Raw genomic sequence first — 24,875 nt, forward strand, 5'->3', positions numbered from 1 at the left:
AGCTAGCTAGAGAGCTGGGGAATAGAGCAGAGTGTCCCAGGACTGGGGATGCCTGGTGGGACTCTCCCATTCCCACTGTCCCGCAAGACTTACCTGTGGCTGAAAGAAAGCCTGGTAGTCCACGCTGTCCCATTCTATTGAGGTAGGTGGTAACAAAAGTCATGAACCTAGAAAATAAAAGAAAGAATTTAAGCAAATTGCTCAGGAAAACCTAAAATTGTATGCGGTGGTGCATAACATCTGGGTAGTGCTAGGATGGGGTGCAGGGGAGATTAGAGCCCCAGAAGAAAGTCCAGCATGTTTATCGTTGACCAACTGTAGTATAAGTGAACACCTCCCAATTGTTAACTTCAAAAAACACCAAGACACAGCAGACAAGATTTGGGACCCACCACAGTGGATAACAGGCAAGTGATCGTGAGACACTCAAGCAGGGCAGGGAAGGTACTGAGCAGCCGGACATGTAAACCTTGCCAGGCTAAGCCCCTACAGCTATCCGTGCACCAAAAGATGTTACACTGAGCTGAGTCCCTAGGAAAGGAAAATGTGCTTGTCTTTTTAACAATAGGTAAGATATTTGAAGATGCACAGCATAGAATGGTTCCCCACAGCTGGCACAGCAACGGAGGGAAAGATTAGTTCTCTGGTCAGTCTCAAGAAAAAAACCTGCTTTCCTTTGTTATGTTTGTGCCAAAATAGAGTGCTATTTTTGCCTTTCATGGTACCTGCAGACCAATGAGAAGAACAGTGGAAAACTAATAGAATTCTTTAGAAATTCTAAAGTAAAATGCCACAGAATGATTTAAAATGTCTATGATTTTTACAATGTCTCTGTAGTCTGACTTGGCTAACTTACTTCATGAAATCTCAACTTCAGTAAAAAAAGTCAAGTCTTTTCTATTCCTATCCTGGGTGTTTCCCCATATATGTGTCTGTTGCTGTACTAGACATGATTGATTTCTAAGTGTTATGCTTGATGCTTTCACTCTTATGATGCAAGGATCTTGTTAGTAAGGGGAGAGTAGGCACTGTGCATGAATAGGAGATTAGCTTCTTTTCTAAGCTTGGAAAGCACATAACACCAGCAGCGTCTCCCTATGCCACATGAAAGGTATATGTACTCAAAAGCTTGCAAAGAATGTTTTTCCAACTATTTAGTTGGTCAATTAAAAGATATCACATCTACCCAAAGAACCTTGCCTGCCTAGGAGGAGGTCAGGAAGGAGGGTATGAAGATGGCAACTATGGCCAATGGTTTTTGGGTTTGATACAACAGAAAAGTAAAACTTTAAAGCTTTAAGTCCTCAGATGTCATGCTGAGCATGACACAGAGCATGCAGGGCCATCCAACTTCCACATGGTGCATGGCACATGGCACCAGCATGCAGCCCGAGGCCCCACATCACACCACATGGGCAGCATTCTGTGGGGTGGCCCCCTGCTGCACAGGCAGCACCACCAGCCTATAGACTCCTGACATATGGCAGCAGGACAGGCATTCATGGGCCCCCAGTTGGACAACCCAGGCACAGGGGAAGGATTTAATGCCACCCACCAGCCTATAGACTCCTGCCATATGGCAGCAGGACAGGCATTCATGGGCCCCCAGTTGGACAACCCAGGCACAGGGGAAGGATTTAATGCCACCCACCAGCCTATAGACTCCTGCCATATGGCTGCAGGACAGGCATTCATGGGCCCCCAGTTGGACAACCCAGGCACAGGGGAAGGATTTAATGCCAAGCAGAAAGAGAGGAGCCCAATTATGTCCAACATGACTGTGGATAGTCAACACTTAGAAAGAGTAGCTTAAAGTTTATTTAGATGCATTATAATGCAGCACAAAGTACTTACAGACAGAATACTTATCTGCAGGATTTTTCATGAACCCTTCTAGGTATGCCTTTGTCAACATGCAGCTCTGTCAAGAGGGTAATTAAGGCTAGAGTCTCTGAAGAGGTCCATGTACAAGCACAGAGTGGAGAATAGACAGCATGTCTGCTATATTTGTATGTGAACTCCCTAATGCCTGATATCAAAAAGGGGCACTCTTGGCTGCCTGCCTGCAAGCTTGACTCGTATCTCTCCCAACTATGCAAGTTGGTCCAATAAAAGCTATTTATTTACCTCACAAATCCTGCTTCTCTCATATCCCTAGGCCAGCATAGCTATAACAATGCTATGCCAACATTTAAAAAGAGGTTACATCTAGTCAGGATGACCCTGAAGCAGTAAAGTGCATGCTGGCAGACAGTTGTCCACACAGGTCAAACCAAGCTGTGAATTAGTATAATGTGGTAGAGCAGTTAAAGAACTGTCAGAGCAGAACAGTTAAAAGCACATGTTGTACAGGTCAAACAAACTCACTGTGAAAAAGATTCTCCACTCGATTACTTACTGTGACCTAGTAGGATGTCAGCAGTTAAGTTTTAAAACAGTGTGTGTGTGGACATAAGATACTAAGGCACTAATAATTATTCCAGTAGAGCACCACTATGTACACAAGGTGATGTGCTAGTCTTCCTTTCCCTTCTGCTTCTGCAAAGGCATAATTGAGGCCATAAGCTATTGCACTTTTGACAACCTTAACTCATTAGCAGGAAATTAACTCTCATGTTACTGGTGTCCATATCATACTTGACCTTTCTTTAGAAGGGACAGCTACTGAAAAACGAAATACACATCTTCAATGTGAACTTGACTAAGGTATTTATTTTTCTGAACAATTATTAGTAAGCATTCAATTATTTTTTGCCTGAATAGGCACTGTCAATAGAGCATCAATTTAAATTTAAAATGCTAGTAAATGTAAAATCTTGCAGAGAAAGTGTTATAAAATAGGTACTTTTTAAAGGACTAAGCAAGTAGATACTAAGTGTATCTAGACATCAGGGACAGAGGATGGGAAGCAGCCCTGGACTGGCAGGCTGATGCCCCAAACTCCCCGACAGCTGGCCCCTGATGCTGCCTTCTGCCCCACCACTACCAGCCCAGACCCAATGGAGGGAGAGGACAATGATGAAAATCCTGATGTCACCCCCCACCCACAAATCCACCTCTACATATGGGCCTGAGCCACCAGTAAATACTGGTGGGAACATGTAGTCCTTCCCACCTGGGATGATGGTCACTGGGTGCAGACATTCAGAACATCAAGGGGTGCATTTATGTACCTGGTGGCCCCGCTGGCTCTGAACATCAAGCAACAGGACACAGAGATGCACCTGGCCCTTACCCCAGAGAATCATGTGTCCATAGACATCCATAGCCAAGAGGCACTGGCAGAGCCTTGCCACACACCTGGAGGCAGCACTGCAATACATACCCTGCATCATCACAACAGCATGAGTCCTCCATAACGTGCGAGAGTCCTGGGGAGAAGTCTTTGAGCCCCAGTGAGTGGAGGAGGCTTGCCATGTCGCAAGGGAGAGGGCCCTTAGGGGCATGAGAAACACCAGGGGAGGAGGCACAGGGAGGTGGGAATCAAGGGTTGGCGGACCCTCAGCCCTGAGATTGGCCTTGGCTCTGCTTGCCACCACCCATGTGCTGGTGCCATGCTGACATGGCTGTGGCCCCAGCTGCTCTGGGGAGGAGGGCAGATGCTCCTCCTCAGGGGCAGACACTGCATCTAGGCCTAGAACAGGGAAGTGGGGAGACAGAAGCAGTACCCCGTGATGGTCATGGTCCTGCTAGGCTGCCAGCTGAGCCACCAACCAAGCAATATGCTCCCAGCCAGACCCTGCCCCTGGTGATGGGGCCATAGACTGGCCAGGGGGCCAGGCACCTGTGTTGGGGCTGGCATGAGCTGGGGAGCAGGGGCAGGAGCAGCTGGGGTGGGGATGGCAGCCAGGAACTTCTGCCACACCCTGTGCCCATCCTGGATGGTAGTGTTGATGGAAGCCCACAGTTGCCTCAGCTCCTCATAGCTGTCCCAGGTCACTCCTACCTTATCTCTGCCACCAGCTGCTGCAGTGTCACTCCCCCTCCCCGCAGCCTGCACCTCCTCCAGGACAAGGGTCTGATCACAACAGGAGCAGTGGAACTAAACCAGGACCTGTTGGCAGTATTCCCAGGCCTCCCAGAGGTGTGCCCACTCTGTCCAGAGCAGCTCCTCCTGGATGTTCTCTCACCCATGCACATTGCTCTGGGTGCAGGTGGCACATCCACATGGCCCCTGGAGAGCCTGAGAGTGGGTAAGCAGCTCTCAGGTGCTGGACAGTGGTCTCTCCCCTGGCAGATGGGCATCTGTAGAGAGAGCAAATAGAGGGCTACAGCTACAGCAACATGACATGGGGTAAGAACAGGCCTCAGTAAGGGTCTCCAGGGAGTAGCCTCACTCTTGGATGCAGGGCCAGACAGACAATCCTCAAGCTAGAGCAATGTGGGACTGGCACCCTGACAAGGACCATAGCCATCCTGGGTCTACCTGTCCCCTCCCACTGTGTGTCCATGTGATCTGCTGCCCAAAGGGTCCCCCCCTTTCCCATGGCATCCGCAGGGCCCTGCCTGGAGGGATCATCCTGGGGACAAGCATCACAACCAGCCCAGCCTGCAGCACCCAGCTTTTCCCCCTACCAGGATTGATGTGCCGTTCCATGACCCCCAGGCCTTCTGCAACAGGTACACGGCCCTGGCAACCACCTCCCCACTGCCATCATGGCTGGGGTCAAATCCATGTAGCTGGGAGTGCTGGTTAGTGGGAAAGGCTGTCCTGCCCCTGCTGGGAACAGGGCTGCTGCATGGTGGAGGAGTGAGGGTTAGGAGAGGAGAGAAGGAGGTGGCAGAGATAGACTTGGGGTGCATGCAGAGCACAAGAAGTGGCTCAGAGAGAAGAGAGGGGAAGTGGAGAAGCAGGGGGAGGTTCCCAGTCTCCACAGCCCATGCAGGACTTATCTAGCTGTGCTGAGATGGTCGGCTTAGCCATGAAACGGCAGTTCCTGGGCCCTGGAGGAGCCAGAGCCAGACCTGGCCTTGGATGGGGTTGAGGTCTGGCAGCAAGACTGGCAGGGTGTGGCCTCCACTGACATGCTTATCACCCCAGCCCACTCCTCAGGCTCTTCCCCACTCCCACTGGTATCATGCAGTAGCCAGGGCACCTGCTGCTCCAGCGTTACCTTGGGCCTGTCTGCGGCTGTGGTACGAGTCCCTCCTTGCTGTCGCTCCCAGCACAGCTGGGCAGCAGCACTGCTGCAGGCCGGGTCACAGGGCTGGTTGCTACAGGCTCCACTCCTCCCCTGGTGGCAAAGGAGTAGTGGATGGGCTCAATGGCTGTAGGGCCAACAATTTTGACCAGTTCCACATAGTAGGGCACGGTGGATTGTCCCACACCCTGAGCACTGGTTGGCATTGCACATAGCATGAAATTGCCTCCACATGCCTTGGCCTTGCTCCTGCACTGTGTATAGTCATAATCTTGGTGTGCCCCATTCAGTCATCTGTGCAAAAATTGCCCTGTAATTGGAAGGGACCTCAGGAGGTTGTTTAGTTCAACTCCCTGCTAAAAGCAGGACCATCTCCAATTATATCATCCCAGCCAAGCCTTTGTCTAGCTGGGTCTTAAAAACCTCTAGTTATAGAAATTTCACAGCCTCTCTGTGTAACCTGTTCCAGTGTTTTACTATCCTCCTCATAAGAATTTTTTTCCTAATTTCTAACTGAAACTTCCCTTGCTTCAACTTGAGACCATTCTTTTGTTCTGTCATCTGCCACCACTAGGAACAGCCTAGCTCCATCCTTTTTAGAAACACGCTTCAGGTAGTTGAAGGCTGTTATTAAATCCCCACCTCAGTCTTCACTTCTCCAACCTAAATAAGCCCAGTTCCCTCAGCCACTCCCCAGAAGTCATGTGCGCCAGCCCCCTAACCATTTTTGTTGCCCTCCACTGGACTCTCTCCAATTTGTCCACATTGTTTCTGTAGTGGGAGGACCAAAACTGGACACAGTACTCCAGATGTGGCCTCACATTTGCTGAATAGAGGGGAATAATCACTTCCCTCAATCCACTGATAACACACCTACTAATGCAGCCCAGTATGCCAATAGCTTTCTTTGGAACAAGCAGAGGCAGATGAAGGTGTACTGGGGCCCTGGGCAAACAAAACTGAAGACTTGCTCCCCCCATGGGAGCTGGGCTGCAGTAGAGGGAGAGGAGCCCCTTCCCCACCTATTGCTGGCGGGAGAGGCTGGGTGGACCCCACCAGGCTGAGGGAGGCACATGTCCGCCTGTTCTCCCTGCTCCGCACCCCAGCTATGGCCAAATGTACACACACATATGCACATGTACAGGCATGCACAGACACAGGCGCACACACTCTACTCTCATTCTCTGCACATGGACAGAAACACAAACACATTCTCCCTACCATGCACAGACACACACACGCACAGATAAACAGATACACACACACACTTTTCCCTCACAGGACCTCCCCCCTCTCACACTCTTGATCACACAGATGCAGCCCCCCACTCCATGAGCCTCCTGTGGCTCAGACTAGCTCCCCGCCCAGCCCCTTTTACACTTACCTGCAGGGAGCTGCTGCCCAGCTATGACATGTGGCCACACAGATGCAGAGGACCAAGATGGGCTAGGCCAGGCTAGGAGCACTGTGCCATGACTCTGCAGTGGCACTGGGAGGGATGGCTGCAAGGGGGCTAAGATGAATTTGGGGGAGCTATAGCCCCCAAGGCCCTCCCAGCACCACCACCCACCCAAGGTTTGATGCAGTGCAGCGCTCCTGGTCCAGCCTAGCTTGGCCTGGACCTGACCACCCCCCATCTCCCCCCAGGTGGGATATGGCTCCCCTGGCCTGGCTTGGCTCCACCCTTACAGGCACAGCACCACCCAGCCCACCCCTCTCCCCTCCCCCAGGCACAACACGGCTCTCCCAGCCCAGTCCCAGCCCTGCCACCCCCCAGCCCTATTGGTGGAGGGACCGTGCTTCCAGCTCCCAGGGGAGCAAATGCAAAAGCCACAGTTTTAAACTTGGCACCATTTTTGTCTTCCTGCTGGGAGAGAAAAACAGGTGCTAAGTTTAAAACTGAGGCTTTCACTTCCCTGGTGATGAAGATCCCAGGGCCATGAACTGGTAGAGGGCCCTGGGCTTGTCCCCAGCTGGCCTGTCCATTAACCCACCTATGGCAACAAGGGCACACTGTTGGCTCATATTCAGCTTATTATCCACTGTAACCCTCAGGTACTTTTCTGCACAACTACTGCTTAGCCAGTTGGTCCCCAGCCTGTAGCAGTGCATGAGATTATTCCATTTACTGAACCTCTTTTGATCCAATCCTCCAATTTGTTGGGGCCTATCTGAATCCTTGCTGTATTATCCAATGCATCTACTACTCCCCCCAGCTTGGTATCATCTGCAAACTTCTGAGGGTGCACTCCATCCCATCTTCCAAGCTGCTGAGGAAAATATTGAAAAAAACTAGTCCCAGGACTAACCCTGGGGCACTCTGCGTGAAACTGGCTGCCAGCTAGACATCAAGCCATTGATTACTACCCTCTGAGCCAAACAATCTAGTCAATTTTCTACTCACCTTACAGTCCATTTATCCAACCTATATATCCTTAGTTTGCTTGCAAGAATGTTGTGGGAGACCACATCAAAAGCCTTGTTAAAGTCAAGGTATAACACATCCACTGCTCTCTCCACATCCACAGTGCCAGTCATCTCATCATAGAAGGCAAACAGGTTGGTCAGGCATGACTTGCCATTGGTAAATCCATTCCAACTGTTCCATTCCTGTTCACTTTTTTCTCCTCCAAGTGCTAAGAAATTGATTCCTTGAGGACCTGCTCCATGATTTTTTCAGGGACTGAGATGAGGCTAACCAATCTGTAGTTCCCTTGATCTTTCTTCTTCCCTTCCTTAAAGATGGACACTATATTTGCTCTTTTCCAATCCTCCGGGACCTCTCCCAGTCACCATGAGCTTTCAAAGATAATGGTCAGCAGCTCTGCAATCACATCAGCCAACTCCCTCAACACCCTCAGATGCATCAGATCTGGCCCCACAGACTTGTACATGTCCAGCTTTTCTAAATAATCTGTAACCTGTTCTTTTGCCACCGTCGGCCGTGCACCTCCTCCCCTAAACTACGCTGCCAGGTGCACAGTTAGAAAAGTGAGAGGCGCTTATAGCCTTTTTTCATTTCCTGTTTGTTTGCAGATTTTTTTCTATGGTGCTTATTCCTTCATACTCATTACATGTTATGAGCAATAATTCATTGTTACGAAACAAGGAAGCACTTCTATCCCATTTTACTGAAGCAAATTTGAAGCACAGGAAATGAAGTAACTCATAGGCCAGGCTGCTGTATGATCCCCAAGACACACAAAAAGATTTATTCAGATCAAGTTTCATTTAAGCTTCTTTATAGGTTATGCTTTCATACAAATAAATATCTACAGTATTCCATGTTTATACTTATGATGCAGCTAAAGGAATTTACTTTCTATCAGGCTGCTCTTTCAGAGGAATACACTGAATTGACAGAGTCTGAAGTGATCACCAGGTTCAATAAATACTATATCTTCCCTTTTATATAACTATAAAAAATAATTAACCCCCAAATCCATTAATTCCCCCTTACATAGAGGAGGTTACTAGCACTTCATTCTGAAGTGAGTCCTTACTACTCACTTTCCTATTCCCCATTTTCTGCAGCTCTTTTAACAAATCTCTAATAGTCCTTCAGGAGATTTCAATTTCTTCTCAGGGCAACAAACTATGAAATCCAGTTTCTGATTTGCTTTTTAGTGGGATGCTTTTCCTCCAGATCTTGATATATTTGAGTACCTATACTTGCACTTTTGGCAGCTGAGCTTCTGCACATACCACAAAGTTCATTAGCTACAGACCACTGAGGCTGATTTCCATTTTCTGCATGATTGCATTTGCATTCATATCTGTAGGTACATTTCTTCCCATAAGGACATTGTTGCTTCTTGTGTTCTGGAACAATTGGTGTCTTCCTAAGAAAACTGTCCAGATTTGGGCTGTGATGATGAAGAGGATCAAGAGGCATGAACGTATTCTGATTTGGCAAGCACACACTTAACTAGATTTCAGTTTTGTTGTATTCAGCTCTGCAGCCTGGGCCTTCACAGTTTCTGCTGCTCTACAAACCTAGGTAGCCTTTTCTAGGGACAAGTCTCCCTCACACAAGGACCTTTCTTGCAATGCAGTGCCTGCAATGCCACAAATAATCCTCTCTCTAATCAGATTTTCTGTCCAATTCCCAAAAGCACATTTCTTATTCAACCTCTTTAGTTTAGTAACATACTGAACAATACTTTTTTCTGTTGTTTGCATATTCAGAAAAAACCCCCAAAAACCCCAGTGCCTTTCCCTTTTTTCAGCATACAGTACTCCTCAAATTTGTACAGTATTTTACTTAATTTCATATTTTGACCTTTTTCAAAGGTAAAGGTTTTGAACAACCAGAGCGTCCTTGCTTATATATGCAAGAAGATTGAGAATTTGAGGACAGGATTTTTGTATATGCAAAAAGACTGAGTATTTGACTTTGTCATTTTTCTCTTCTGACCCTGTGGCTGTAGTTGCCACTCAAACCTTTGTCAGGACACTCTCCAGTTCTCTTCAAAATTGCCCAACCGCAGAAGGAGGTTTCAAAGCTTCCATAATTTCCAATTGCTTAGACAATTATTATGCAGGCAGATCACTTATAGTGGCCCTTGTGGCTGCATTGCTCCACTTGCTCTCAGTTGTCAACTTCTTTTTCAGTTTGAAACTCAAATTCTTCCAAGTTCTCCTCATTCACCACACCTGACACCATGTAGCAATCAGGAGGTTCAGTAAATACAGGGATATAATGAATGAGAAGAACAAAATAACAAGCTTTATCCTGAAGCACTAGGCAATCTCCACAGACCTTTTGTCTCTTTCAGCCTCTACCTAACTAAGGGATCATCTCTCAATTCCCAACTCTAAATTAGGGGGTGTCTCAAAATTATAACTTATCGCTACTGTCCATGCTAATAAATACTTGCAGAGAAGAGAGGGAAACATTAAATATTTTCTTAGTCAGTAAAACTCATTAAAATCTAGTGCATTTAGTAAATCTGTATTTGATATTGATGAGGCTAAAATAATAATGAATGAATTTACTATTGTGGTATAATGCTCTTGAGATTTAAACCATACTTCTGAGAAATGACAATGGTTTCATACAGTGAAGCAAATGGCAACTTGATAATAGGACCCAACTAAGGCAAAGGTAAAATGTTCCTAGTGCTTATTGCTTTGCCAGTCCTGTATAACCTTGTACTATTAACTTTTAACAAGCTGCTAATGTTTACTAAGCCCATGCTAAAAGCTTTTCTTTCACCTTTTGGTGTATTTAAGATCGAATACAATTTTATTCAAAAAAGAGCAAGTCATCATCAAAAGCAGTAGTATGAATGAATCCATTGGAGACTAAGTATTTTTGTTTGCCTGTGTTGAGTTACAATAATGGTAGAACTCTAAAAAATAATGCTCCAAAATTACTGTTACACTCGAGTTACAGGAATTAAGAGGAGATTTGGCCAAAAACCTGGCCAATTCCCTATTAATAAGTGTCACGGAGTGGGGCCTGGGAGCGGCCGTGAAGCTCCCTAGCGCCCCCTGCCATGTCCAATTAAGTGATTCAGCACCCTCTACTCGCCAATCACGTCTTTGATGTTCTAAGTTCAGTATGGGAGGCTGCCTTGTCTCGCCTTGGACACCGCTCTGCTCTATGCCCCATTCCGATTGGGGTGCCCCAGTGCACCCCTGCCTTATGGGCAATGTGTGCCTCCTACCTCCCCTTCAGCATGCCCCAAGCCTTGCAGCTATTCCCGGACATTATCAAGTCCTTACCCTTTAGCGCCTTACTCTGGCGCCCCTGTGCTCGTCACGCCCCAGCGCCTTACTCCGGCGCCTCTTTAGCATCTCCAACTGTGTGGAGCCCTCCGGGACCCTTTCCAGGTCCTGCACCCGGTTGGGGCTCAGGTGGCCGCAGCCGTGCCTGGCCCCCTAGATCACCATCTGGGTCACTTGCCCAACTGGGGCTTCTCCTTAACTCGCCCCACCGGGCTTTGGCGCCCTACCTGGCGCCCCCGAGCTGGTTTCACCACCAGCGCCCCCCTATCTGGGGCCCGTGCCACACCTCTTGCGCTTCCTCGCCCCCTCTGGGGCCTGTGCGCCCTGTCGCAACCATGCCCTCTCTGGGGTCTCGCTCGTGCACTTCCTGCGCTGCACGCCCTCTCGGGCTGGGGCTACAACCCCCACACGCTGAGCGCCACTCCGGCGCTCGCTTGCCATGCCCACTGCGGCACGAGAGTGCCCTACACTGTGGAGCCCTCCAGGACCCTTTCCTGGTCCTACACCTGGTTGGGGCTCAGGTGGCCGCAGCCATGCCTGGCCCCCTGGACCACCGTCTCAGTCACTTCCCCTACTAGGGCAGGGGGTTAACACCCCCCAACATGCGCCCCACTGGCGCCAACAGCTGTGCCCGCCTGGCACCGCTCACTGTGCCCTTCTGGGCACCAGGAACCCCCAGATTATTGGGGAGCTCCCGTGAGGCCTCGTCACACCCCTACAGCCTCACCCAGTCCTCTGGTCTAATGGTAACTAAACCACACTATTAGCCAGCTGGCTACAACATAACATAAGCCCCAGGCTTATCATACAAATCCCGCGCCACGCTGGCTCAGCCTGCACTTGCACTTGCACTTGCACTTGCACTTGCACTTGCACTTGCACTTGCACTTGCACTTGCACTTGCACTTGCACCTGCGCCTGCCAGAAGGGAAATGCTACCTAGGCTCTGGCCTGGGTTGTTTATAAAGGCCCGACCCTGCCCCCTTCAGGTCACATGACCTGCCTGGTTGCCCCAGCAACCATCACCTGAGCTGCCCTGGTGATTGGCAGCTCTCTTTATTTCCTTCAAGGCATGGGGCACCCAAGTGCCCCCGTGACAATAAGCTTCAACAAATATTAACATCAAACAAATCACAGTGAAAAAAGAGAAAGAAAAAAAAACCTGGTTTCTTCTGTGAAATAAACATCTTGAACTAATGGAACACGAATTAACTAGCTATCCCCATTTCTCAGTAACCATTTCAGTAGCTCTATGTTACTGAAGGGTTGCGATGGCCACTATGCAAACATAAATGTGGAAGTCTTAGATTTAAAGGTAAAAATTATTACATCTTTCTGTTGAACATGCCAAAAATATGAGTGATATTAGTTTAGTAATTAATGGGTGCTTTAAAGTTTTCTTTTTTCAGATGTAGAAAGGTAAAAGCAAAGTCCACTTTTGAGAGATAAAGTTCTGTAGCCTGAAAGCATGTCTAATGTCTCTCCCAACTACAAAGTTGGTCCAATAAAACATATCAGCAAAAAAACTAAAATGCAGAAACAAAACTTGCTTGTAGCACTTTACAAGAGAGAAACATTTTAGGCCTACTGTTTTTGCTAAAGTAACACACAGATAAATGCATTCTGCCTATCTAATACTCATCCTGCATCTTTACATTTGTTGTTCATTTCTTTCACTCCTTTATTTCCTGAGCTGTGAGGCACGTTCACTATACATGTTTCCACTCTGATAAGTAACTGCATTCTCAGTCCTGCCAAGATCTGTCTACACTTGAAAGTCAATTCTGATTAAAGTGGCATGTGAAATTAAAGCACATGAATAACTCCAAGTCCACTCTTATTCTGGAACAAGATTATTCAAATACAGAGTTATTAAGAAATACATTTCATTTGTGGACAAACCCTTAAGAACTTGCTTAACTTTATACTTTATGAAACTACCCACTGCATGCAAAGCATTTAGTAGGGCCTACATTTCAGAAAATCATTATGTAAATTCAGTGTAATTAGGTCAAATACTGCTCACCTTCCTTATGTGAGAAGTAATTCCATTTAAATTAATGGGACTCCTCACATAAGTAAGTGGCCCATATTTGGTAATCCTTTGAGAGCTTTAGATAAAAAAGGTGCTCCACATTTGTTAGATACAAATTATGTTTTAATATCACTAATCTGAGTCAAAGTTCATGGAAACAACGACCCACTTCAATTTGCAAGTCTTTGCCTCTCTTTAGATGGTAAACCTCTTTCTTTAAAACAGAATGCCAACACAAATAAATGTTTGCAGATCATCTGAATGTGTGTGAGTGAGGGGAGAGGTGGAAATAGATATCTATCAGTCAGTCTTTAGGGTCAGCTGATGAGTAAACCATTGCAAGAAAAATGAACTATTTTGCAAGATCAATGCAGTACTGTAAATAACTCAATATTTGTAAATATATAATATCTGTACAAATATTCAGCCAGCAAATTCCAAGGGCAAAACCAAATAATGACACACAGGAGTGTTACCATGGCTCCTACTGTAATGGAGACCCAGCTGAATTAACTAAAATTGAATACTCTTGAAATTTAACTGAAATTATCCCAACATGCCTTTCATTTTTAAGATATGAATGCTGTGTTTTCCATTCCTGCAATGTTTTTAAAAGTCTTAGGATATTTATCATTTTTATAAAAGACTAATGTCCTGGAGTCACACAAATACATGAAGCACTCAAACATTTTTAATAAAAATTAAGTGTCCAGAAACATTTGAAGGATACAAAACCAGAAAATAAATAGAAAGAATCACAGAATCATAGAACCATAGAAATATCTGGCTTTGAGAGACTTTGAGAAATCATCTAGTCCATTCCCCTACATTAGACAGAAGTATGCTTAGTCTGTCCCTGACAGATGTTTCTCCAACCAGTTAAAAAGTTTAAAAGCTCAGGTGAAGGAGATACTATACATCTATAGTATTTCACCAGTTAGAAAGTGTCTCCTAATATTTAACTTAAGTTGATTTCCTCTTACTCTTCCCTCAGTGGACATGGAAAATAAGTGATCACCATTCTCCTCATAACAACCTTTTATATATTGTAGTAGGTGGCCGAAATGGCTGTCTAACATAGAGGTTGCTTCTTTGCATTTGGAAGCAGGATAAAACCTTGGACCACATCATATCCCCACTTACCTCCCTGTTTGGGCTGCCAAGGGGGCAAGCTTGGAGAGGAGAGATAGAGAAAGCTCTAGCCAAGGCCCAACATATATGACTTAGTAGTTAGAGCACTGTGTTGGGAAAAGATAATGCACGTTCAAACTGTTTCTGGGTAAGCAGGACCTAGAACCCATGTCTGCTGTTTGCTGGGCAAGTAGGAGCACCAATAAATGCCCTTCTGGTAAGTAGGGGCAGACACTCCTCAGGCTTGCTCTCTGTCATAGCTGTATCACAATCAGAAGCTGAAAAACTAAAGATGTGGCCTGCTGTGACCTGCGTGTCGGGGCCACTGCTGCTCCAATGGCAATGTTCCTAGTGATGCCCTTGTGTGCTGGGTGAGGTGCACCCAGGAAGTCTCCCCTTCTGACAGCTGGAAACATTCACTGCTTCAAACTAAACATTTGGGAGCCGTTGAATATATTGGAGGGGCCATGACCAGGCCCCCAACTTCACAGGTCTTTAAAACTTGAATTTTTGGGCAAAGCCTGCCCTCAGGTCCTCCAAAGCCTTATGGAAGCATCCAGTTCCTCTGTCTGCAGCCCAGCAGCAAAGCAGGACTGCATATGTGGGCCTGGTTCTCCAGCTCAGGACAGCCTGTATGGACTGTTTCCCTAGTGCAGTGGTTCTCAGCCTTGTTAGGCTCAAGATGCTCCTTGGAAAATGCAAGCTCTTAGTCTTCATTTTTTTGAGTACAGAAAAATATTAGAGCAATTCTTCTGTAGGCCAGCATGGTTTTAAACACTCTGGATTTCTATTGGAAATCTCTGGGTTTGTCTTGTGAATTGTGTTTGCACTCCTACAAATGTCATCATTGCATGGCAACCTGCAGCACCCCTGAAAGAATCTCAATACATCCTACAGGGCTGTGGCACCCAGTTTGAAAATGTTATCCTAGTGGATTCTGGATGTACAGCAGATGTAGCTGAGAGTGATGCCCTTGCTCTAATGCCCCTCTGCTGACCATGTCCTCCCATCAGCTGTGGTTGTGTAGATTGATCTGAGAATGGGAAGTATCATGGTGGCAGAGTCAATTAGCCTTGTATGGAAGCTCAGAGACAATGGCACAGTCTGGTCCCATTGTGTTGCGGCAGTGAAACAGTCTGGTTACAAGCAAGCAGAGTTGGACAGAGCCCTGCACACCTTCATGCTGAACCTACTCTAACGTAGGGATAGCTCCATCCAGAGACCCCAGATGATCCCACTCCACCACAGCTCCCATTGTTGCTGTAGCACCAGAAAAGTTACCTTTATTGTTCACTGTCCATGGATGAAGCCAACAGGCTCCCCAAATACAGAGAGCATTTGACTTGAATAGTCTCCTCTATCTGCTGCATCTCCTCTTCTTCCTCCCACTGTTGCTCTGCTTCAAGCTTTTCCTCCACCTTCTCCTCTCCCTCCTCATTCTCAGTGTAAAGGGTTGCCAGTTGTGCAAGGAGGTCCACCTTGGGTTGAAAAGCTTTCAGAATATTCAACACAGGCTTCAGCACCTTCCCAAATGAGGTCCTGCTGAAGTCCTGAAATCAAAGAGAAAGCTTTTGAAGAGGATACCTCCTCAGAATCCTTTCTAAATCAGCTTTTCCTACAGGTCACTAATAGGAGTGAACTAAGCCAAGCCCCTTTTAGACTTGAATTTGGATCCATTCTATGAGCTTCAGCTGAGCACCCAGAAAAATCAGAACTGTGCAAAAAGAAGTTTTGTTAAAGGAAAACTGCTTTGTCCATCTGTTGCATTTCAACTTTCTGTTCGAAAGCAGATCGGAAACAAACACTAAGGAGCCACTAATGCACGTCAACTATTAAGACCAAATACTTCTTCTAGGCCGCAGTTCAGGAAGGCATTTAAATGCACTTTTCTATGCAGGGGCAATTCATTCCAATTGGTCACTAGCTCAGGCTTCAAATTATACAAATACTGAGATTCTTTTGTCCTAGGCCCAAACATTGTAAATCATTGAAGCCTGTGAGTGCTTCCATTGACTCCAGTCAGATTTCTGTACTTAAGTTTTTTTCCTGGATCAGGGCTCTAGCAAGGTCACAGATTAAGGTTTGTTTTTTTTTAATTAATCCACCCATGAACATGTCTGTGTCACGAACTGGTCAGTTCCCACTGTATAAATAGAAACTCTGGTGTTGTGATGAGACACAACTACTCAATCCCATGGGCTGCTAAATAAACTGGGTCTGGGTTACGGGTCACAGTTTTCACATCTGGGTTACCTGCACTTATTGCCTGGTTTACATTCCATGTCTGATATCCTTATTTTGGGCAGCAGGACTCAGCAGTAGGATCTTGGAACCATTGTCTGAGCCATCCAAAGCTCAGAAATTGGACGTAGCAAAATAATTTCTTACATGCCTTCTGTGCTTTATCTAGAAAGAGGAAAAAAGAGTTGTAGCTCTATGAAGAAGCAGCTCCTGAAACCATCCTCATCACTTTGGACACCCACACCCCAGTCAGTCTCCAGTTTTGAGCCAAGCCTTTCAGCGGAGGCAAAACCTCTCATACTGCATGTGGTCTTCTTCTCTTCCTAGTGATCAAAATCGCCCTTTTGGCTTGAAGAGCATCTGCCTTTGAACCAATGTCTGCCATCAGTAAGCAAAGCAAAGAGCTGTAGCTGTCTTGTTCATGTGCTTAACCCAAGGGATTCCAGCCCTCTTCTTATCCCCAGACAATTTCTTGGAAAGAGAGTACATTCAAGATTAGTGAATTTACTGACCACTAACCCAAGAATCCCAGCTAGTGAGGGTCCTCCACACTCATGGCCCACTGCAGGCTCTCTAGAAGATGGCCCACCACCTTTGTAAGAGCATTCAGCATTCATAGTAGATGAGCTGTCAACACTGCATGAACATCTTAACAAAAGATCCAGTTAGAAGCAAAATGGCATTCACAAAACAGGATTGTCCCAGCCGCATTCTTTTCACTCACCTCCCCTGGTCTTACAACTGTTTGTCCTGTACACCCCAGAGAGAAATGACTGTCTTCTTTTCTCTGTGCCTCAGATCTCAAACTTTCATCTTCAAGACACTTCCCAGACATTGGTGCTCTTAGGTCTCTTAGGCCATGCCCAGTTTGAGCAACAGATGCTTCTTGCAATTCCTCAAGAGGTTCTGTTTTTATTGAAATGACTCATAAGTGATCAGACACCAAGTCTGGAGCAATGGGTATATGTTTGATTGTAACATGATGGATTATTTCACAGGAAGCTCCTCTGTCCCTGTTGGGTCTCATTAGCACTTGAACCTGGGATTGCCTCTTTAGAGCTCTCTGTCTTAGGCTCTGCACTAACAGACACTTGAGAAATAACTTTGTCAGCAATTCTGTCTGGGTTCATTGCACTTTGGCTCAGTGTGGGTGGACTGTCACTAATAGCCTGTAAAAGGGGGCAATCAGACAGTTCCTCAATTATTACAGTAGCCACTTCATGAGGGCAAAGTGCATTGAAACGTGTTACATCATCATAAAGGTCTTTCTCAGATCCATATTTTTGAAATATATCCTTGGAAATAGAAAGAACAACTCAATTAACTGCTTCTTCCTGTTCTGGATGTAAATGTTGTTCTTCATCCGTAGCTGCCACAAAGCTGATTTTATGTTTAGACAGGCCTTCTTTCATGCCCTGTTTAAGGTTCTCAGCAATTTCATTCACTTCGGCTCTTGATAAACATCTTTTGTACTTTGGGCTTCTGCCATCAATTGAACTTAAGACACTTGACATGACTTAATATTTCTTCCACAAATGCCATGGGTACCACAGGAATACCCACGGTTTAAATTGAATACACAGGGTTTAAATTGGTTGCGGAATCTTCTTTATCATGCCAAGATCCGTAGGGAGTTTTTCAACAATCCTAACGCCTTCTGTTGTTGAAGATGAAGTAGGCAATGTCTCCTCCTCTGACCTGGCTTGTAATTCAGGTTTGGCAACTTCTGTTGCTATTGAAGCTGCTATCCTATGAGCTAAAATATCCTTCCTATTTGTTAGGTTTCTGCAAAAAAAAAAATGTCAAAATCAGAATGGTCTCCAGTGCTTGAGCAAGCTGAATGGAACAGGTCTCCCATAGCTTGGCTGTCTTCAGTGTGTAAAAATTATCTTTCACTGATATGTTCATTTGTGTTCATCTGATGTTTTGACAGGAGTACTTGCAAAGCATGTAGTAACAAAGGCTTTTCTGCATCCAAATCCACAATGGAAAAGAGGGAAGAAAATATTGACAAAAGATTTACCAGTTTTTCTATGATAAAAGGAACTATTTTACTGAGATCAGATGATAAACAGTTTGGGTTATCCAAAAGCTCCGTAGCGTCTCTTAATGTATTTTCAACAATATTGTTGTCTTCAGTACAGTGGTGAAATGGTAATTCTCCAGAAAGAGAGTTCTGCAATGGCTTCCCAGAAATCTCTTGGAAGACCAAGTCACAAAGAGCTTCAGAAATAACCATGCACCCATTTCTTAAACACGTCTGCATGTTGAATTTAGATTGAAGCTGTGTCAAAAGCTTGTCATAAACCAAATCAGCAATTGGTTGAATCATTTCATCCTCCCTGGAAGGTAAATGTTCAATATGCTGGCTAGAAGAGTTCTCATCTTTGGAGATTTTTGCCATAACTTTACTGATTACCTTCATGTGAATCAAATCAAATTCTACAAGGTCCAGTTTCTTTTCTGTAGAGGGAGATGTGCTGATGGTGGCAGGGAGAATGTTAGATAAAAGCCTGCTGATTATATCTTCCAAAAAACTGTGGCATACCTCCAGAGTAGATGGTGTGAGACTTTGGCATTGGGCGGTGCTTTTGGTAGCATCTTCTAAAAGCTTCTCATCAATTTCCCCAGAGTCTAGAGGTTTATAGGATATGAAGTGGGAGCTTTTGCTAAGGAGTCTTCCTGCTGGGAATCAGTAATTTCTTTCCTTATCAAAATAAGGAAAGAAATTACACACACTTGTTGCTTTTCATGTTGGCATAAACTGAAACTTTGGAAGCACTTTCTTGCAGATGGTCAAATAAACTGGAGTGAATAATTTTTGCTGTCACTGTGTCTATGTCAGGGGAGAGACCCTGATTTTCAGAAGACTGCAGGTCTGTGTCCTGACATACAGAAAGCTTATTTAACATTGAATCAACTACATGTGCTGATATATGAAAGATCACTGCCAGGGACTGTGCTGTCTTGAGCATGTAGGTTTTGTGAAGGGCCCAATTTCCTCATTAGTTCATCACATATTTTTTTCAAAAAAGCATCCACATAAATACTGGTCAGTGACTGCAAGGGCTGAGGCTCAATTGTGTATGTTGCCACAGGCTTGCTGCGACCTCCTTGCACTGCCTTATGCGGTACTTCCACTTCAGGAAATATCTTTCTGTGTGATGAAAAGAAGGGCTTTCTTGCAAGCTGCCTGCCAATCGGGGGTAGAGTTACTCTGGAATGGACTGCCCTTGTCTTGGTTAGTGTGTCCATGGGGAATGTAGAAGGTTTGAGCCCCAGGGCTTCTGTGCAGAAACTCAGCCCCCTGATGTCCCTTGACATGGGCTGTACAAGCTTGGGGGCTTGAAAGTGCCCTGGCATCTGCTCTTCCCTTTGTACTTGTTCCTCCAAACCTAGCACTCTGCCCTGGACATTGGTTAGTGAAAAGTATTTTCTAAATTTGCCTGTTTTAGGGCAATCCTGTTTGAAGTCAGAAGAAATATCTTCCCCAGTGAAACAGTTTTGTAATCTGCCATCTTTTCATGCTGATTCGTATTTAAAGTAAGGTTGGCCATGAGGAAGCTTCTCAGCTTTGCTATTCTGTGCGGGATGCTCAAGCAGAGCTCCCGTGCACATGCTTTCCCTGCACAAACTAGAAATGTTGTCAGCCTGATGAGGAAGTACCACTGCTGGCTCAGCCTCTGGAAGATTTTCTTCCTAAAACTCTCTGTCCAGAGACAGTGGCCTGCTTCTTGGTCAAGACAGGCCAGGTGAATGTTGAGAAAACAGTGGGGGTAGTTTCCCTCTACTCCCTCTCTTCACACATCCTGGTGATCTGCTAGCTCTTCTCTTTCTGTCTGTGAAGACAAACCTTCTGGCATTGACCTTCTCATCTCTCATGTCCCTCTCAGCTATTTTTCTGTCTTCATATTGTATTATTGCTGGATATATGATGTCTGTTACCTCAGCCACAAACCACGTCATCATATTTGTAATTTCATCAGTCATTTCTTTGGTCTTGTTTTTCTGTAGCAGGAACAAATGAGAAAGGAAAATAAATGCATTAATTCATTCCTTCATTCTCCCTTCTGTACATAGCAGGAGCTGTTCACTGGCGATGATTCAAACTTTTAGGATAAACAATAAGAGTTCCCCATGAAAAGTGATATGCATCACCAGAGCCTTTTGGATGGGATGGGATATAAATCTAGCAGAATAAATATAGGAAATAAAGAAACAGTTTAGGAAAGGTCAGTGAAGGACAAACTAGGATAAACATTGTTTCTCCCCAAGTTTGTTTCTGAAGGGCCAACATGCAGTCTGAAGACCATGGAAGAAAATTCTGAGCATCTTGAAGCCATGGGGAGGTTTATCAATCACTGATTTTGGCAAGACCAGGATTCCCCCATATGAGCCTAGAGATGACCTAATTTTGCCAGTTTACACTATTACAAGTGTTGAATTAGATACACCTCTGGACACTCTGTGCAATGGACCCTGTGTCCAGAGACTCTGCCACCTGCTGAGTGGGAAATGACAGCAAATCTCACTTCTATGTCCCATATTTGAACAGATGCTGAGGCCTGACATTGGGACTGTCTCCCTAACCATGTCCCCCACCCTCTAGGAAAGCACTTCTCAACTAGCTCACTTCACCTTATGGGACAGAATCAATTTGCAAACATTTTCTCTGTCTTGCACCAAAACTCAAAAGCTGCGTTCTTCCTAGACAGTGCAGCTCCCTGCTCTTCCTCAGGATGAGGCATCAAACACTGTACCTGCTGTGCAGCTTTTATGTTTTTCAAGGACTGTGCAGGCTTTTGCTAATTAACACCCTAGCCCCTAGTGCAGGAGGTCTAAGAGCTTTGCCCCCGTTTTACATATAGCGGAGCTGGGTCAAAGCTGCTATCCAATAATCTGTGGCCACCAGGCTATAGTGCTTTCTATAGTTTTGTCACTTCGTTGTTTTCCTTGATGTTAAGAAAAGAGTATCTGCCATACAACCAATCACAATACAACACATCTTCTAGCATTACACCCTGCTCACTTCTTTCCAAAATGAATGTGTAAGATTATGTGGGCCAATGCCATTTGGTGACTGGCACAACTATACACATCATGGCAGGGTGCATTTATCTTTCAGTTTTGAAATCATCATTTTCCAGTTTTGACATCTCTCTGTGCCCTGACTTCTTACCTGAGACCATGATCTTTTCTTGTTTGTGCCTTTATTAGCAAGTAGCACAAATCTAGGCTGCTGATTACCCGATGTGAAAAACAATAAATTCTAGGATAGTTCTTTATCTTGAGTGTAACCTGTTTGCAGATCTAGGAGTCTGTGTGCCAGACTCTGCTATAAAAACCTAACTCTGGGAATAAGGGTAAAAGCTTGGCCCTACTAAATTAAATTGGAGTTTTGACATTGATTTTGGCATAGCCAGAGTTTTGCCCAAGGTACATAACCATTTTAATGGAAAGAAGGTGAAAAGATAGATACAATAGTGGAGATCAGGACCTTCAAGCATTATAGAACTCTGCTCATGAAATTTAAAAACCGACGGGGTCCAATTTTCCTTCTGTGTTGTACCCTGATCCTGCAAACATTAATGCAATTTGCTAAGAAACAAATCATGGGAGCAGTCCTATTGAGCTCCATGGGATCACAGACATTGTTGAAATAAAGCATGTGCATGTTATTAGATTGGGGCTGTAGTCATCAACTTGTTTATGAAATTCAAAATAGAGTTGCCAAGAAATCCATTGGCTACTAGTAACTCTAGCCATTTGCTGATTACCTTGTTAAAGTATATACATATATATACACATATATACACACACACACATATATATATCTATATATATATAGATATATATACACACACACACATACACACACACGTATATATAATTGTACTGTGGCTTTGTTTCTAATCTTTATTGCTTTATGAAGCATATGTCGTTTCTTTCGTGCTGTTGCTTTCTCTGTCCATCCATCTGAAGTTTTTCTTTTGAGTTTTTTCATACTCTATGTAAACCCTGGCTAAATCTGAGAAACATGTAAATGGTTGGTTAATATCACTTCTGCTGCAATCAATTTCTGTTCCTCCCCCTCCTTTACCTGGGTTTATTTTTGCTAAAGCAATTGTAGCACTTTTAACAGATTCCAAGAAGTTGCTAATACCATTTGTGAGCTATAACTTGGAAGTTTGCAAACCATTTCAATGGAGGGTATTGCTGATGAATTAACACAGGCCACATCCTGTCTTTTCAAGGGCACAATGAGAGTGGAAGGACGTACCTTTCCCTTAAGAACCAGGAAGGGGACCATGGCTCCATATCTCTCTTGTCTAGGAGATGTTCTAAGTCTCCTACTCTATGCATTTTATAGTAAGGCCTTGCAGTGGGATGTTAGATAGCCAACTGAGTGCTTGGCTGCTTGGCAAGGAGCCAAGAATGAGGAAAAATGGAACTGGGACAAAGCCAAGTTGGGGAGGGACCCAAAAGCAGAGGTCAGACTCATTGGGGAGAGAGAATGGGCACAGGATGCTGGGGTCACCAGAGTGCACTCCTGTCCAGATCTTGGGATAGACTTGAATATCCATGAGTCTCCCCACTCTTCCGCTGACAGCAAATTTCTGTGAACCTTACTCATAATGTGCATCTCCATCTCCCTCGCTTTCTCTCACTCTCTCTCTCTAGACTGGTGGACAGAGAGATGGACAACCCATTATTGCTGCCAATTCCTGAGTCCACTTAGATGGCAGAACCCAGTCCAGTATACTTAAAGGTCAGACCCTGCTGATAACCCAGCTGGATGCCAATTTGGAGCCACATGATTTAGTTCATTTTTCCCAGGTGTTGTTTGAAAAACCTGGAAAGTTACATACACACAGATGTTACAGTAGTAATAAGTTTGTAAAGCTGAGCACCCTGAGCTGGCCAAGGCCAGGATGAGTGTTGCTTGTGGTCCTTAGTGTTTGGTCCCTATATGTGCATAGGCTCTGATACAATTGCCACCACTGCCACCTGCTGGTGTCCCTACCTCCCCAGGGACAGACTTTGGTTGTGATGCTTCCAGTGTGTGACCTAGGCTTTACTGGGTGCATCTTCATGAGACACTATGGTGCTATAGCTCATTGCTATGGTGAAATAGCATTGGTGGGCTTGTTTGTTACTGCACAGTAGTGTCAGAAATGACCCATGCGGCATGGGAACTGCACAGTAACATTGGTTACTTGCTTAAGCAAGTACTAAATGACTGCCCAGTAACAACTGCACAGTCCAGCGCACATGTAGATGTACCCACTGACTGTCTAAGATTCAAACTGCTCTAAATAGAGCACGATATCCTTTCTTTTGGGCTCTCCTGGGGAGTGGTGCCAAAGTGGCATTCCTCCCCTTTACAGATGGGGAACTGAAGCAGAGAAATTAGGGTCAGCAGTGTCCACTAATTTTGGATGCCCAATTTGGAGCCACCTAGAATGTGATATTTCAGAGGACAAAGCAGTACACAGCATTGAAAGCATAGCATCACCGACTTCATGTACCACTGTGCAGGAGTAATGGATTGTCTGTTGGTTCAGCAGAGGAGCTGCAGTCAGGGTTTCAGGAAGAGATGACCTTGACTACATTCTAAACCAATGAGGACTCCTTTGTTCCCAGCATCCTTACCGATTGCCCTTAGTCCTAACTAGTCATGGAGTTACACCTCAGGTTGCACCTTTCTTTTTTCTTGCCCATGTTCTGCCCTTTATCCTCCTAATTTCTACCAAGTGCAATTTATTGCCCCTTTTTTTCCTTGCTGCTTGATCCTTATTTGCTGCCTTCCCTTTCTTGCTGAATGCAGAGGGGCTTAGAGACAAAGATTTCTCGTTTTTGAATGCGGAGTCATGGCTGTTTGGCTAGATGATGAACTATTCCCCTAGGATTCTCCACTTCCACTGGTATTTTTTTGTAATGTTTTCCTTCTATCAGTTGTATTCCTTATTATTCCTCAACTTGTGGGGATTAGATGATTAAAAACACTGATCATGCAATGTGATGTCATGGCCATATAATTACAGGTTTAATCTGTCCTGTCTTTGGCAGTATGGAATGCAATTGGATCACAATCACCTTGTGCTAAGCAACCACCTGGCCATTGTTTCCTAATATCAAACGCTATGCCCCATGATTGGCCATGTCTGCCTCATTTGAATAAAAGCCATATCCTTCCTCCCAGTAGGGATGGGGTATTGTTGTAGCCATGATGGTCTGGGCAATATGCAAGGATCAAGGTGATTTTAGGGACATCTTTTCTTGGACCAATCGTATAGATAGGAAAGAATTCCCCATTTCAATTTCTACTTTTTGTTACATTTTTCTCCCAGACAGTTTTTTTGCTTAGTTGGAGAAGTTTCTGGGCACCTGGTACCCTTCCTTCTGTGCCCTTGTCTAACATTGCTCCCAAATTTTACACATGGTCCAATAAAAGCCACCTCCAAAAGTCCTCCCCTTGCTTCTCACTTACACTGCCTTTGTCAGGCACAGAGACACAGAGTCCCTAGCCCCATGCTCGACTTCCTCAAACACCTCCTTCCTCCTGTCCCACCCTTCTCCTTCCTGACCCTGAG

At 45.2% G+C, this 24,875-nt stretch overlaps 3 pseudogenes; all 3 read right to left on the reverse strand.

Moving 5' to 3' along the window:
* Nucleotides 1-3,501: 3,501 nt before the first annotated feature.
* On the reverse strand, nt 3,502-5,347 carry LOC149868439 (uncharacterized; annotated as a pseudogene).
* An 11,468-nt stretch (nt 5,348-16,815) lies between these two features.
* On the reverse strand, nt 16,816-18,017 carry LOC149868440 (fibrous sheath-interacting protein 2-like; annotated as a pseudogene).
* On the reverse strand, nt 17,987-19,901 carry LOC149868441 (fibrous sheath-interacting protein 2-like; annotated as a pseudogene).
* Nucleotides 19,902-24,875: the final 4,974 nt, after the last annotated feature.

This window comes from Crocodylus siamensis, chromosome 3, assembly GCF_052110815.1.
Source record: "Crocodylus siamensis isolate JL-2025a chromosome 3, ASM5211081v1, whole genome shotgun sequence".
Taxonomy (NCBI): domain Eukaryota; kingdom Metazoa; phylum Chordata; order Crocodylia; family Crocodylidae; genus Crocodylus; species Crocodylus siamensis.